The sequence below is a fragment of the Andrena cerasifolii genome, chromosome 8 (genome assembly GCF_050908995.1).
Source record: "Andrena cerasifolii isolate SP2316 chromosome 8, iyAndCera1_principal, whole genome shotgun sequence".
In the NCBI taxonomy this organism is placed as follows: domain Eukaryota; kingdom Metazoa; phylum Arthropoda; class Insecta; order Hymenoptera; family Andrenidae; genus Andrena; species Andrena cerasifolii.
Window position 1 is genome coordinate 14,271,185 of NC_135125.1, and position 14,147 is coordinate 14,285,331.

At 51.7% G+C, this 14,147-nt stretch overlaps 1 protein-coding gene across 2 annotated transcripts in view; it reads right to left on the bottom strand.

Annotated features, from left to right (window-relative positions):
- The window catches only part of LOC143372760 (uncharacterized), a 56,205-nt gene extending 43,822 nt beyond the window's left edge, over nt 1-12,383 (bottom strand). For both annotated transcript variants that reach the window (XM_076819310.1, XM_076819309.1), the window contains exon 1: nt 11,950-12,383. The gene's annotated coding sequence lies outside the window, so the exon portion shown is untranslated. The remainder of the gene's footprint in view (nt 1-11,949) is intronic.
- Nucleotides 12,384-14,147: the final 1,764 nt, after the last annotated feature.

Sequence of the window (14,147 nt, forward strand, 5' to 3'; positions counted from 1 at the left end):
ACTTCTTGGCCCGAGGACAAGGCGCGCGGGAAATAATACGGCGACGGTGAACCGGATGCGAACTCGCGAACCCACGAACTCAGCCACCCAGCGCACGGGGCCCCGGAGGAGTTGTCTTACCCCGTGTACGGGGCAGATACGATCTACGTGGACTTCTGCCGCCCATCGGGGCCCACCTTCGGGACAGGTTCAACCGGGGGACGACAAAACCTGTCGATGCTCCGACACGTCAGCCTTGGAAGGATGATAATCACCGGTAAGGACACTCGCGAAACGTCGTTAGACGATCGACGCTGGTAATCGATGCGTTAGAAATGCTGCGATCCCAGCTGGTCGCCCTGCAAGCCAGTTCCGCGGCGATGTGCAATTAAGTTTTACGGCCCGGGGACCTCCTGTCGATTCGAGATACCGTCGGGGGAGTCGATGCTTCGGCGACCTCAGGATATAACGCAGTGCATATCCAGCGATTTCCTCGGCTTGATCTTTGGCCGGGGAACTAACCGATCGGGCAACCATTCCCAAGGAACGTCTGCGAAGCTCTACGGCTTCCTCTTCGCTCCGCGAATCCTTGCAAAATTCTATTTCGATATCCAATCGGTACAGACTCCCGCGGTTCGCGACTTCGCCGCGGAAAATCAGGGGAATGTTCGAGCGCGCACGGAGCGAAGCTTCTGGAAAAGGGTGGAACTGGTCGACTCGAGTCGATGGAGAGAGGAAACTCGCTACTCTTTCTATTCGGCTCGGATAGAGCGGCCGAGGTGCAGGCGTACTCTGTTACTATCTTATTACAAGCCTCCGCAAATGGTCTTCATCAAGGCAAGACCGTGTTCCACCCGGCCCCGGTGCTTCCTCCTCCTTCTTCCCTTTCGCCGTCTCTACCCTCCTGGCTTTTTTTCTCCTCGCACGGTTATTTCTACACCGTCAGCGGCCACTCGAGATGCGGACGAAGGTGGATGACTTTCGTCCGTGGAGGAGCAGGGCAGAAGAGGGCCCGTCGTGAAGAGGACGAGGACTCGAGAGCACGAGGACGAAAGGGGGGTGGCTCGGACGTTATTAATCTCGGGATGGCCGTCACGCGCGACGACGGTCGTGGTGGTTTCGTCCCGCGGTGCACAAGGATGGATAGATAGCGGGTACCCCCAGCGCCATGACTTCCACAGTTCATTCTTCATGGTCGAGTGACTTTTGCGTATATACGAACAGCGGACGATTAACGATCGTACCGGTGGTTGCGCTCGTTAAGCGACAGTTTCTTTTCCGCCGGAGATGAGGGACGAGGCGGTGCAACGGACGGCCAAGAGGACGAAGGAGAAGAAGCAGCACGAGCTGGGGCCAGCGAGGGGGAGCCGGTACACGGAGATCATCCCCTTGGCCGAAGACGAATGATCCGGACTCGCCGCCTCGATACATTATCGCTGCGCGCGCGAGACCCGTGGCCTGCACGAGAGAACAGGGGCGACACTTTCGTAGAATCGTGGATCGAGTACGTGACGACGATGGCGATCTGGAAGAGGTCCTCGAGCCAAGGTCGTACGACTAATAATAACTCGGTAGCCAGGAATCGATTTCCACACGAATCACGACCTGCTTACAAGCAGGGCGAGCATGTGGGCCGATGCTTCGCCCTAGTACAGTCCTGCGCGCGATTATTTCCCTTCCAATTTAATCACGCGTCGATACATTCGTGGGATGGCTGATCGAAGTGGGCCATATTTGAAAGTGGATCGTGAACGCAGAACGCTTAGGCTCGGTCGACGAGTGAAAGTGTCTTTATATTACTATGCCGAGTCTACTGATGGATCATTTGTTCGACGCGAAGAGTCGCGCTCGCTGTCCTATTTCGTAGCGAACTTTTCGATGGATTCGGTGAATATTATTCTGCCGCACAACGCCGGCTTTATAGAAAATAGAACGTGATCGGGCAACCGTGCAACGGATCGTTACATCACTTCCAATTAACCCATTGCCGGCGAGTTTTTCTCGTTTTTCTCCCGCGCAAATAATCGTGCGAAAATCCTGGCAACAATCGTAGGAAGTAATGGGTAGGGTATGGGGCGTACGAAGATACACGGGCATGCATCGATGACTGATCGCGGGGATTTCCTATGTGTCACAGTTCCGCTCCATTTTCTGGTGCACGGCAAAGTGGATGAGGAGCGAGATAAAAATGATCGTCGCTTCGAAGCTATTCAATTCGGTGGTATCGTATTTTTACGGCTGCATAAACAGATGGAGACGAAGGAGAGGTTCTTAGAAGAATAAATCTAAGAGGAACCACTGAAATGTACAAATGCTACGATCCGTTTCGCGGTTCGGATCAGTCTCCTCGATCGCTGCCCAGGTTCGCCTAATGGCGTTAAAGCAGAAACCGAGCACCGGTTAGAAACGTTACCGTTACCACGAGCCGATCACCATCCGAGATTAGTTCTCACCAGAGATCGCGGCTCATATCTGCTCGCGGATGTTGGACACGACCCTTTTTCGTCCGCGGCGGCGAGGATCGAAAGGGGCCAGCTCGCGTACGCTTCATCACCGGCTAAAGTTCCATCAATTCGCCAGCGGTATTTGTATCTGCCACGGCCGCTGATATCGTATCGCGAGCACCGCTCTCGGTCCGACCGGCCCGTAAATCGTCGCGCCGCTCGTCGCTCTTCCACCGGCCTCGAATTAACCGTAAATTCTATAATCGAGCGGCATTCAAATTACACGCCCGTTAGCCGGCTACTTTACCCTCCTAATTCCCTGCGCAAGGCAGGAACGCGAGCGCGTAATCGATTACAGTAGAACTCCATTTATGAGAAGGAATTTTGTCCCGGCGCATAGCTCCGCCGAACGTGTCTCTCGGCTCTTATTATCGGAACCCGAGGCGTACCACTTAAATTGCTGTCTATAGGGCACCAGCTCTCGATGGAGTAATTGGGGAAATTGATCGAAGAACTCTAAGAAATTTTCGATTCGAACTTAGAAGTGGAAAATAAAAGCAGTGCGAAGTATTCGATCTGCACCAAATGTCACATTTTCTGCGAGTAAAACAGGTGTCCTAGCATTTATAAATATTTCCATGCAAGGAAGGAAGACTCACGACCCGTAAATTCAAAAAATTATGAAACTTTGTGAATATGTAACGAATTTCTACCTGATTAAAACGCACCTTTTGTTTGTTGCCCAAATTCAATCCAAGAGTGTGTAATTGACCCCTGAAAATCCGGTTATTTTCCGATTTTGTGTTATAACTCGTGAACTGTAAAATATTTGTCTTACCAAATGATAATTCTAATTGAAAGAAGTAACTTTTGCCTGAGACCTTTTTTTCTATCTCTTACAGTTCGCGAGTTATGTACAACACAAAACCGGAAAATAGCTGGATTTTCAGGATTAGATTTTCACCCTCTTAGAGTGAATTTTGGCAGCAAAAAAATTGCGCGATACATACCCGGCGAAGGGGTCCTGCCACTCCCAAAGAAGAGGCTTTGTAAAAAGAGAAGTTCACTGGATTTTATTCTTCAACTAAATTTTCATAATCGCGTAATAAATTTGATTGAATTTGCATTAAAAATATTGTCATCCCTTCAACTCGGCTCCCCCAAGATTAAATCCTGAGTGCGCCACTGCCTCTACATATCCCGAAAGTTTCATAATTTCTGAAATTTGCGAGTTCGGGATCTTCCCTTGTCAGTGGACGCCTAATACCCAAACGTTCCAGTAATCTGTACCGCCATGTCCCCCGACATGTTCGGATAAACCCGGAGCCGTACTGTAAGTGGAAGCGAGCCGCTGTTCCCTGACGGATCGAGTCGGGGGTAGGATCCGGCGCGTCCTCGTGCCGTTCCAACGCTGCCGAATGACGTCAGGCAAAAATCCCCGACTGATTTCTAGCAGAATCACGGCTGCTTGCGTCAAGCTGTGTCGCGCGAAAAATGTGAGGGGTGGCGAAATCACGATTTCGTTTCTCATTAACAGAACACCGTTCGACCTCGGGGCCCGCGATAAAACGGTGAACAGAGTACGGAGCCAGTCGGTCGATCGGATCGCCTCGCCTTTAATTCGCTGTATAATGTTACGCGCTATTGTACTTAATCCCGACGCTGTTACGGTACCCGATTCCCCAGAACCGCCGGTGCACCGCAGGGCCTCCCTCTTTTATTGCCGGCCGCGATAAATAACGACACGGCTTTCCAGAGGATGCGCCGAATATGGAAGACGCGCGGTGAATTGAATCGCGGCGGGGAAACGATTCGATTGTCGAGCAGCGAGCTGCCGTCTGCTTTCCGAGCTCTGTCGTGTGCCACGGGAATAACTGCACTGACGTGGTTCCAGGGATGAGATTCATCTTCGTGACCAGGTTTTATGAATTTCAGGGTGGGATACGTTTGGGAGTATGTTGGACCCGAATTGTCTTTTAAATGAGGCTGCTGTCGCAAGAATGGGATTTCGACACCTTTGTCTCCTCGGCGTTAATATTCAGCTGGCGGATTGGTGCCAACATGATTCACGCTGTTCTTTCAAAACGTGTCTGATTCGAGTTGACTGCTTATGAGCTATTCTTTGGATCGATTATACGGAGCGTTTGCTCGAGGCAGATAGAAATTGCGTAACGATTATTCTCAGATGTGTATCGAGGGAATTCGTTTCTTTATTATATAGGAGCTGGAAAAATAAAGCCACGAGGCGCCGGGAATCGAACCCGAGCCACCCGCGTGCTGATACAGTCGCGTCTGCCACCTCGGCTGACGACGACTCTCTGCGGTCCCTGTCTTCCGAACTCCTCATAAATGGACGCCACCTATGCGCTAAAGTCACGCACTAAGCTAATAAGGAATCATTGGTCTGGCTGGATTTGAGTTTTATGTCACTTTGCATATGACAAGCTCGGGTACTCGATAGGATTTGTCTAAATGGTAACACTAACACAATGAACCCGTGCCCTACGTCTTATCTACGATCGGACCACTCGCCGGGGTCTTGAAAAACGACGGCGTTATAAAATGGAACGATCTATAGGGGCCATTACACGGCTTAATAAAACAGCACCGGTTACCTGTTACCGGTTACCGGATTATTTCGTGAATAAAACGGCGAGCGTCGCGTGCACGCCCGACGTGCCTTCTTTTGTACGCCACGAGGGCAGAAAGAAGGCAGGGACGAAGGAACGGCGAAAGAGGGACGAGGGAAGGAAAGAGACGGGTAGGTCAGCGACCGGTTGTCACTGAACAATCCTCTCTGTCGAGCGACAGTCAGGTATGCCCGCGTTATTAGAGGAACTAGGCCAATAGTGCAGGTTCACTAAACCACAGGTGAACTGGATTACACCTTTATTTTCGTTCGTCCAGCAACGGGGCCGTGATATATTTTAGGTCACCCACCTTCCGACCGAATTCGAAAAGCAAAGGAACAGAGACGTCCCACTATTATTCCCCGTTGGCACACGTAGGGGAGACCGGGGCAAAGTGGGGCGAAAAATGTTTGAAGTCGAATAAAATTTTTCCCTTTCAATAAAAATGTGTGAAAATAGATTTATAATATAATTTGAACGTTACTGTTGATAAATGACGAATATCAATACTTAAAATAAACTTAAAGTATGTTAAAATTCAACTTGAAAAGAAAATGCAAAATCCACCACTTTACCCCATATACGGGGTAAAGTGAGCTACTCTCTGGGGTAAAGTGAGCAGAAATAAAATGCGTGTTTTAATGAAGGATATAATTATAAAATCAAGTTTATTAGAACTTTTAAACTATTTAAACTATTTTTTTTTAAATATATTTCATTAATACAAGCTTAATGTTAATAATTTGTACTTTGTAACTTTGTAACTTTGTACTTTGTGTTACTAACCTAAACTCATTTTCTTCTGAAAATGTGTTTTTAAAGGAACTTTGTTTACATGAACAGTCTGACATATTATAAATAAAACAAATACATACATGATTTTTAATAAAATACGTACTTATAATATCTAAATAAATTTAGATATCACTCGCGCATCTTTTCTTTGCAGCTCAGTTTACCCCGGTCACTTTGCCCCGAATGTGTACTCAGTGGAAAATTAATTATTTAATAATGTTAGGATTAATGTTTTCTCAAACGCGTGTACATGTATGTTTATAAGCTTGTTATAAACACACAGAAAAAAAATGGAGTTAAAATAACACATTTAAGACTCATTTATCCAAAAAGCTAAATTGAAAAAAAATCAATTAGAAGTCTCTAAAACTTCATTTTTAATTTCTTAAATGAATTTCCATTTTTCGATACCTGAATGTGCATAATTATCATTGTCGTATTACACACATTTATTACGTCACCAAAATTTGTAAATATATTCTACTGTTAAAGAATAAATTAAGGAAGCTCATTTTACCCCGGGGTTCACTTTGCCCCGGTCTCCCCTAAGTAGTCATCGAGTGGCCCTTCTGCGCGCGAATTTTTCCTCCCCTTTTCATTTCCGAGGCGCGCGAGCCGAACGAATCATAGGCAAACGATTCCAACGACAATTACTTTCCTTTGAATAAGAATAATTGGACGATACGACGATCGGGGGAGGGATAGGTCGATCGAGGAAAATGCCTCGTGACGTGGATTCGAGACGCGGCGGCGGAGACGAAATAGAGTCGGCGTTTCGTCGATTAAACGTTCTAAAAACCGTTCGTGCGCTCGTGCAATACGTGCGACGAGTCCAAAGCTCGGGCGGCCGCGCAGCCGATTCGTGCGCGCATTGAAATTCTCTGGGACCTCGTCGGCGCAGAGTAGCCGATTTTTATCGAGTACACGACTGGTTACCGGGCAGAGCTCATAAACCGCATTCGACATGGAGGCACGGGGCAGCCACGTAAGGAATACGAAGTATCACAAGGTACGACCATTCGTGGTATTTCAATCGGCCGGACAGAAACCGTTCGAAACCCGTTCGGACCGCGGAGCGAGCGCTCTCGTAGAATCGTGCTGCTTGTAGTCCCCTACGACGGTCGCGTGTCCCCTACAAGCCTATCGTAACAATGCCGTTCTTTTTATTAGAAAATATCGCAGCTGGGAGGAGCTTGCAGCAAGCCAGTGGTATTCCTGATTAATAGATTTGGAAAATGAAGAAACCGGAGCCAAGAATCTCGATATGGAACACCTGCTCGGAAGAGGCAGACTCGCTAAGATTTGAAGCAATCGAAAATGGCCCTTTTGAACGTATCTGCGAACGATCCATCATCCGACAGGGCCGCCTATAAAACGAAAGCTGGTAATTGAACTTCTTTGTTCCCCTCCCTAATAGAAACGGCCGTGCTCGCGATTCTGGTGGCTCCGCGAGCGAAACGACGCGAGCAGTCTGCGGTTGTGACAGCAAGTCGATATTCCGTGCATCGCGAGAGCAGCGGAATTGATTCCCACTCGCGAAAAGGGATCCTCGCCGAGGCGAAATTGTTAAGCTTTCTATTCTCTGCGACAGCGGCGGAGTCAACGGCCGCGCGGCTCGTTCGCATTTACGCAAGCCGAATCTGGCCGTAACCGAGTTCCTCGATAATCGTGGGAGGACCGAGGATCCGTGAACACGCGTGTCGTGGTTCTTTGAGAGATTAGGGCGTCCCTAGCCGCGATAAGGCGTGACGTCGAATTAGCACTTCGCGTACGAGAGGGACGTGCGTGGCATACCAGAAACGGATCGCGGAAACCGCAAACTTCGTGCGAATAGAAGTTGAACACGATGTACGCTCGGCTCGCTGTCTCGAGAACCGTCCACTGTATCATCTCTCCTTTATTTCGCAACGCACGATGAGACTTTCGGTACGATCTAACTGGAGTCCGTCCACTGTGCGAAAGAGGAAGAAGGATGCTGGTGACGAAGTCTATTTCTCGCGAAGGAAAATTCGCGCCCGGCCAGGGAAATCCTGCAAGATCATTGGAACTCTCAGCCGTCAATGGAGGTTTAGCGAGAACGAATAATCGATCGCCTCTGTTGAGAGAACACAGTCCTTTTTCAGTACCGCAGGCCGACGAACCGTTGTCTCTTCCTTTTTCCGAGCGCTATGCGGTACGTCGCTCTTCGATAGGGCGGCTCTTTTTAATGCTCGGTCGCTTCCGAATAGTCGGGCGCTCAAAAGATCGGCTCGATCCGGGGATGTAACGGGCCCTCGGTTGCATCACCCGCGCGTTCACTAACACTTTTCGCGAACCCGACAACCTGTCGCCGAGACGCTGATCGATCGAATATTCCGGGATCGAGATAATTGCCTCTGAATGTGAGGGGAAGCGTGGCCACGGCTCTTCCTAGCAAAGCCCGTATCGAGTTAAACCGAGAGTACGGGAATACCAGTTCGTGGGGTCGCTGGCCTTTGCCGGAGTTTGATAACGATGGATTTAGCAGCGTTTATTTCGGGATGCTTGAAGATTCTGGCTGACAGGTGTTATTGCAGTAATTTAGGATAAAAGAGAAGATATAAGGAGCTGTGAAAAGTGGCGAGAGTTGTCGAGAATATTGAAGAATCGAAGACGCCCGGACGAAGAAGTCTTTCCGTCGAAAAGCAGCGAGTCGGTCACGCGACCCGTATTCAAGGCGCGACACGAGCCGCGCATCTCTCGGGTTTTTACCGTTCCGTGTGGGCCTACGTGATCCAAACGCGCGTAGCAGCACGGATTCTTGCCAAACGGTTCCCGGCCCACGGATACTTTCACTGGGATAACCGGCGACGATACGTTCGATTCACGAAATCGTCTTCCAGCATGACTGGACGTTAATCGTCCAGCTCTGCACGCATCGTTTCCCCGAGATCGCGGTAAATTTCAGCAGGAGTAAAGGCAGGCTCTCGCTACGCCTCGCTTCGGCTCTTCTTATTCTTCCTATGCTTTTCTTATGTAGTTTGACAATTTGACTCGCACTGCGCCTCGAGAAGATTTTGAGGAATAGAGGGCGAGACGCAGCGCGAGTGGATGCAAACACAGGAACCGAGCTCGGACAACTTTAGGTACGGAAAAACCGAGGCGAGGCAAGCCTAAGTAGATGCGAGTGCGAAAAGAAGCGAGAGCCTGCCTTAAGAAGAGGCCCGAGGTCGCGACTAATCGCGTGTCGTGCCAAGAAGTTGTGCGACATCGTTTTCACGCACTCGCGTGCACCGGAGGCTAAGGGAAACGCGAGATGCGCGCGTCCCGATCGATGCAAAAACTAATATTCGCATTTACGAGAGGGGCAGGCCGAAGGGGCGGGAAAAGGCGAGCGTCCGACTAATGGCCGAGCCAGTTATTACTGGCAGTAATTAATTCGCGTCGCGTCTGCCTGGAAACCTGCTACGGTCGCCTGTTCCCTTTCAAGCACGAATCGTGTCTAATTTTCTTTGAACCTTCGGGACGTCACGGACGCTTCTTGGATATCCCTTTGAAACCTTCTGCCTTACATAAAGATCCGTCCGTGTTCCTTCTGCGATCGATCGCGATTAAGCACCGCGAACGATGGATTCGCCACGGTGATTGCTCGCAACACGCGTGCCCACGATATCGCCTCTTACGCCGCTCCGTCTCATTTTCGTCGCCGTGCGTCTAACGAGGCCCGCGGGACCGTCTATCCGGACACACGGTCTCGGTAATTAGCGTTTAGTAATTAGCAATTAGCCGGTCGAGCCGGGCAGCCGGGTAGGCAGTAATCAGCGTATTGTGCGAGGATGAAGATCCTTGCGGTGCATGGAAAAATGTGTATGCAAATTGCGGACGCTGGTAGCGGATGCGCAACCTTTTCCCTGTCAGAGTCACGGCTCTGCTTCGAAGCGATCGCGCGGGTGACTCGTCCGGAGGATCTTTACGATCGATGAAAAAATTCTGGGGTGCATCGCCTGGCCCGTGGCATGAGAAACTGCGCGATTGTTGGCAGCGCGAGGTGGGATTTATACGAGGCACAGGAGGCTATGGTCGGTTATCGAACTCCCCAAGCGGCGTACTCATGGAAATTCATATCCCGGCGTGAAATAGAAACGCCGCGCGGCTCTAAAGCCATAATTAGCGAACCCGCGATCGCATAATTAATTGGTCACTGCTGTTGGATCCCCGGCTCGGGGGTAAAGTGAATCGTTTATTAGAGACCCCGCGTTTCCTGGCGCGCGGGCCGATCCGCGTATATACCCGGCGCACGCTCTCGTCTACATCGTGATCATAGATCGTAATGCAATCGCGACTTCTCCGGCGTACCTCGACCGTGACAAATTCGTTCTCTCTAGTCGCTCTCAGCGAGCTGCTTCGACTCCTACGGAACATGGTTTCCATCCGTTTCGCGAGAGGATCGCGCGTGCACGCTCCCTCGCGGAACCTTGCACTTCGAATCCTCGCTACTCGTCGGGGACCACGGGAATGACGGAGTACATCCCCCGCGATAAAATTCGTCGAAATTGTAGAACAGGTCTGTTTCGAGTATCCGTGAAGTAGCGTTACTCTCCTGGTCCCGATAGCAAGTAGGAATACTAATTCGTTGACAAAGATGGATTGCTCGCAATATCGAAATTGCTTCGGAACGAACTCCCCTCCGAAACTAAGGGTTCCACAACTTCCATGTATTCTCTTGCAAGGAGTCGCCTCATCCGCGGTTGTTAACGCAAGAGAATTCGATTCACCGCGGCAGTTGACCTTCCACGCACGTCATTCCGCGCCGCCGTCGCCGTAATAAAAGCCCAGGACCGTTCGCAGGATACAAAAGGGTCCGCGTGCCTCTATACATCTTCCTAGTTTACATTCTTCGTTCCTGTTAGCGCGTCGCCCACGGGAACGATCCATTATTCCCATCCCTGGAATTCCTTCTGACTCATTATGCCGAACCGCGTTCCGCAGCGGACCCCTGCTTTATATTCCGTCCGACCGGACCCGCCACGGGAAAAATCGATACAATTTCGGCTGTTCGCCTTTGTTCGGGACTGGAGCGGGGCGATGGGATCTCGACTTGGCCGCTCGCGAATCTTTCTAGGGGTCCGATACTTTCGCCTGTTCCCTATACGAATTAATTCGGACCGCGATTAGAGCCGAGGAGTGGATCTCTTTCGGCTGGTCGGGATTCGTGGCGGTTCGCGTATGGTACCGGCTCCTCGAGATTCGTCGGGATACTCCTTTGGTATTCACCCATCGACGGCCCCTTGCCTCGGTATTCAGACACTGTTTCCTAATTGTACGAAGTGTTCGCGCACGTCCGACTAGCCTTCGCCTGCTGCAAGTCGGCACGCATACCTATTGTACGCCGCGTTGAATTATTTAGGCCCGGGCCTCTCTTTGACTCGGTTCTGTCGCGTAGAACCGGTCCATCCTCGCGTGACTCTTTCGCGGCTGGAAAAATCGCAGTCGACGATCGTTCCGCCGCGGTGAAAAGCGAGCGTCTCCTTTGGCGACGGACGCGCGCGGCGGTCGAATTCTCATTTCGGACGTGCACGTCCCGCCGGGGTATTTCAGGGCCGAGCGTAACAGGTATGCGCGAATGTACGCTCTGCACGGTCGCGATAAGTCACGGACAGTGGCTTGCGTACACTGGACAGCAGGCTCTATCGATCGCGCTCGAAAATCCAAACGGATCACTTGCCGCTTACTTGGTATCTTAGCGAGCGGAGCGTACCGGTCGCGGATCGAGCCTCTCGGCTCGAGTCTTGCACGTACATACTTCCGGTGAGGGAACACTTTTGGATCAAGATATCCCGCAGCGAGGCACAGTGTCACAGTCCATAAAAAATCCACGGGTCTAGCGACGACGACGGTGACGACAATGACGACAGCAGGTGTGCGGGGTGTGCTGCGTGTCCTGAATCGCGCTAGCGAGGAAGCACAGTGCAACAGAATCACTGATCTTGATCACTTGGTATCACCAGATCGAGGAGAAGCCGCGACCGTGCGTAACGGCAACGTTATACGCGGACGTGCGCGTACATCACTTTTGCCACCCTCCCGCAAAGCCCCATCCAACGCACGGCAATGCTCCTCCGCTGTTCGAGATCGAGACTTACCTATCCAGGACGCTCGTCGACGGCGGACGACCCTGACGATCCTGCCCGACGGCGTGTTTTCCCCTCGGTGCTCGCGTGCGGTTCGACGGTGAACGGTGCGAACGGTACGAAGCTCCGTGTGGCCGCGGAATCCCACCGTTGGAATTCGATGTCTCGCCGAACCTCGCACTGTTCGAACCGGGAGAGCGTCTCTCGCGTTCGCGCTCGCGGCTGACCGAACTATTCGAAAACAGCGGTATCGGGGACCAGGGGGCAACACCGAATTATTGCTCTCGCTCCGCTCTCGCACCCTCCGCAGCGAGCGTGTGCGAGTTCAGAGCGCCTATTCTTTCTCTCGATTCTCCAGTCTCCCTTTTCTCTCCCTTGTCCTCTCTCTCTCTCTCTCTCTCTCTCTCTCTTCTGTCCCCTCAAAATCACCGCGACACCGCACCGAACAGAAGTGAACTACTCGTGCGCCGCCGGTTCACGGTACCTTAAATACCTTGGCAGCCGCGCCGCCGTCACCGCTGCCGCCGACGCCGCAGCACGCCACCGCCACCACCGCTGTGCGTCGTGCGGCCCCCTACCTCAAACTCGCCCCACGCCGCGCGCGCCGATTGGCGAGGGAGAGGAGCCGATGTGTGCCTGTGCCCGCCGGCTACACCGGACCCATCCTCTCTTCCTCTCCAGTGCTCTTGCTCCTGGTCTCTTCTTTCTTTCTCCCGACCCTCTGCCCTTGCCGCTCTCCTCTCTTTCTCTTCTAACCACCACAGAGAAGCCTCCTTCTCGCTATCCTCCCCACCCTCTTTCGAGTTTGTGCGCTTCTCTCCTCTCTCTCCTCCCCGCTTCTTCGCCCTCTTTGCTCTGTCACGGGTAATTCAACCACCACATGTGTACCCGCAGGACTCCGCCAAGTCCCCGTGCCCTCTCTTCCCCTCCGGAGAGGATGCTGCGTCGAGGCTCGTTTTCGGGGGTGCGTCTCGACCCCTCGTCGAAGAGGAAGAGCTGAAATTTCGGGACGGAGCGACGCGTCCTGGCGTTGGACGTCACCGTGGCCCGTGGCTCCTCGAGGGTCGCGCCAGAGGACGAGGAAGAGCAACGCGGAGCCGGCACCGAGCACCGTGCGCAATCGCGGCTGCGCAGAGCCGCAGAAGCCACCGGAGCGCGGCTCGCCTCGCGCATTCGCGCTCCGCACGCCGCTGCGAGCGCATCCGTTTTTCCACTCTGCCCGCTTTATCTCTCTTTCTCATGGCCGGAGAGTTCATCGCCGAGACGTCGACTCGCTGCGTTCCTCGGCAGATAGTACCCGGGTTGGGAGTTCAGGTCGCTTCGAACCGAGGCGGTGTAGTGGGTGGAAGGAGTGCAGGGTGTCCCGCGAGGTAACTGTCAATCTTTTCCAGCATCTTTGCCAGGCGATCCTGGATCACTGCTATCGTGTAGATTTCTGAATTGAAACGCTGTTTAGCCTTTTGCTGTTGGACGCGGTAGACGTTGATGAGCACCAAGTGCTCGTCGCTATCCTAAACCATATTTATCCCAAAATCGTGAGTATATTGTACAATTTCGAGTGATCGGACTAGTAGTTCTATTGTCGTACGACCTTTCGCTTCAAAATCATCTGTCGGACATGGAAAATTTGTTGTTATCACAGTTTTTGGCACTACGATATTAGAAACTCAGTCGTACCAATATGAAGGGATGTTTTGGGTCTGCAACGCTCTGTATAAAATATTTAGGGAGTTGTATCCTCAAGAGTACCATGCCGCCAACAATTCTCCCCCCGCACATTTCTTCCACCCACGATTATCATAGGCGAACGTTAGGCTCTTGTTTTTCCGCTCGGAGTCCGTGACCGATATTTCGATGCGGAAAATCGTCGGTAGACACGAGATGCCCGAGGAAGCACCGAGTAACTCCACTACAAATATTTGAATACTTAATTGCACCGAGTCGCATGATTCACGGCGCTTGTATCCGGCAGTTGAGGCCGATGTTGAAATTATGTTAAGGTCTGTCCGGCAATTGGTTTCGAGATATTCGTCGGGGAGATTGGTAAATGCCGTTGGATACTGAATCTGCTGACTCACTATCGGTCAGCACGTCGATGAGCACGAACGAGAGGACACGCGAGGCCTCTTGAAACGAGTCGCCACGCATCGCTCCGAACCCACCATCCCGAGCGTTCCCTGAAAATATCGCCTTCTAGCCTTGGAGCCTCC